Source organism: Penaeus monodon, chromosome 18 (genome assembly GCF_015228065.2).
Source record: "Penaeus monodon isolate SGIC_2016 chromosome 18, NSTDA_Pmon_1, whole genome shotgun sequence".
In the NCBI taxonomy this organism is placed as follows: Eukaryota; Metazoa; Arthropoda; class Malacostraca; order Decapoda; family Penaeidae; genus Penaeus; species Penaeus monodon.
In genome coordinates, this window is record NC_051403.1 from 8,263,687 (window position 1) to 8,266,186 (window position 2,500).

Here is a 2,500-nt window from a genome sequence, read left to right on the forward strand (position 1 = left end):
TGCCAGTGGAAGAAGGATCATACAAAGGTGCAGAATGGCTGTCTGAGTTAAAGGATGAATTTAAAGGGAGACACTCCACAGGAGGGGGTTTTTTTTTCCACTATAAGTAATTGAAATGTCAGAAAACAAGCTAAGAAAAATGCCAAACTGGAAAGTCTCCAGGCAAAGATGGTGTCCAGGGATATTGGATCAAAAACCTGACCACATGCCACGAAGATTGCTGATCAACTAAATAAGATTTTTGCATGGGAACGGAACCTTCCCAAATGGTTTACACATGGCGGCAGTGTTTGTGCCAGAAGGATCCAGGAAAGGGAACTACGGTTGAGAACTATGGCCGATAACATGCCTTCCTCTGATTTGACACTGTGACAGGAATCATAGCTGATCAAATGTACGATTACCTTAGCCATAGAACAGCTACTACCTGATGACAAAAAGTTGCAAGGCGAAAGAGTCGGGGTATCGAAAAGATCAGTTATTTATTGACAAAACAATCCTTAAGGATGCAGGAAAGGCACACTAATCTGGGCTATGGCGTGGATAGACTATACGAAGCTTATGACTTCGTTCCCATAGTTGGTTCGTGAGTGCATGGAAATGTTTGGAATAGCTGTTAACGTGAGAGAGTTTTTGCAAAGAAGCTGGTGCAGGAATTGTCCTTACTTCTATGGAGAGGAACCGGCAGGTGGATGTTCACAGAGGGATATTTCCAAGGGAATAGTTTGTCACCATTGTTTATTTGTCTTGAGCATGATACCATTATCGTAATTACTCAAAAGGGTAATATATCTATGAGTGGGGGAAAAAGGAAGTATCTAAACTTAATCACCTACTCTTTATGATGATTTAAAACTATATTCCAAGAGGGAAGAACAGGATAGACTTCCCTAATACAGACTACTCACATTTTTAGTACTTGATATAGGCATGGAATTTTGGAAATCAGAATGTGGGGTTCTAGTCCTAAAAGAGGGAAGATTGTAAGATGTGGGGCATAGAATTACGAATGATGAATATAAAAGAGTTGAACAAGAGGCTATTCTTCTCTGGGTGTTGTGGAATTAGATAAGGTTGAAGGAGAATGAAATGAAAGAGAAACATGAATGATATAACTAAACGGCGAGGTAATATCTAAAGTGAGTCCAAGTTGAATGGAAGAAACAAAGTAACTGCCATTATACCTGGCTGGGCAGTAGCAATATTCAGCTATTGAAGCATGATAATAAGCTGGGAGAGGAGTGACTGAAAGTATCGACAGAAAAGACAAGAAAAAAAACTAACAATGCATGGTGCCATGCACCCAAAGAGTGTGTAGACAGACCTATATCTAAAAGGAAGGAAGGAGGTTCGTGGGGCCTTATCAGTGGTAGGAAAATGTGGTAAAGGAGAAGAAAACGCTTAGGTTTTTTATGTGGCAAACTCAGAAGAGTTGTGATCAGAGGTGTGTGTACATCAGGAAACCATCAGACAGAGGAAACAATGGAGAAAGAAATTCAAAAGGAAAAGCCAGAAGAGAGCTCATACAGAAAGGACGGCAAGGCATGCATGGGCATTTCGTTTAGAGAGATGCCAGATAAGGTAGACCAATTAAATCTGGGAATGGCTGTCAAGGAGTGTTATGAAGGTTGAAACGGAACACTCCTATGGTGCTGCACAAGAGCAAGCAATAAGGACCAACTAACGTGAAGCATTGTATAGATAAGAGCACGAACAGTCCTCTGTGTAGAATGTGTGTTAAAACGAAGGTGAAAGCATACAACATATTGTTTCAGAGTGCGAGAAATTAGCCCAGAAAGATACAAAAGACCGTCACGATAACGTGCAAAGAAGTACACTGGGATTTGGTGTAGGAAAACATGGGCTTGAGCATTCAGATAAGTGGTCATGAAACACACCCCTAGAGTGTTGTTGAGAACGAGTCCGTGAAAATTCTGTGGGATATCATGTACAATGTGATAACGTCATCAGGCAAGAAGAACCGAGATGTTATAGTAATTCAAGGAAAAGAAAGAGCTCTAGTAGTTGATATTGCCGTACCTGCAGATACGAGGATTGCAGAAAAAATTCAGAGAAGGTTAGAAAAAGTACCAGATTCTGAAAGGGAAATAAAAAGGTTGTGGGAACTGCGATGTGGCAAAAGTTGTTCCAGTAGTGTTGGTGGCCCTCGAAGCGGTACAAATATCTTTGAATGCTGGATGGAAAAAAAAAAAAATTTTTTAATTGGGGGGGGGGGAAACATTGGTCTGATGTTGGAGTACTGCAGAAGACTGCTTTTATTGGGAGGGCTGCCAAGAATACTGATAAAAGTGCTAGGAACTTTAATAGGAAGAAGGACAACTGTTAGCCTTTAGGTCATTTGCTATGACTCGCCTAACAGGAAGAAAAACGGCAATAAGAACAGCCAGTGGCAGAAATGCTTAAAATCCCATAATAATAATAATAATAATAATGATAAATAAATAAATAAATAATAATAATAATAATAATAATAATAATA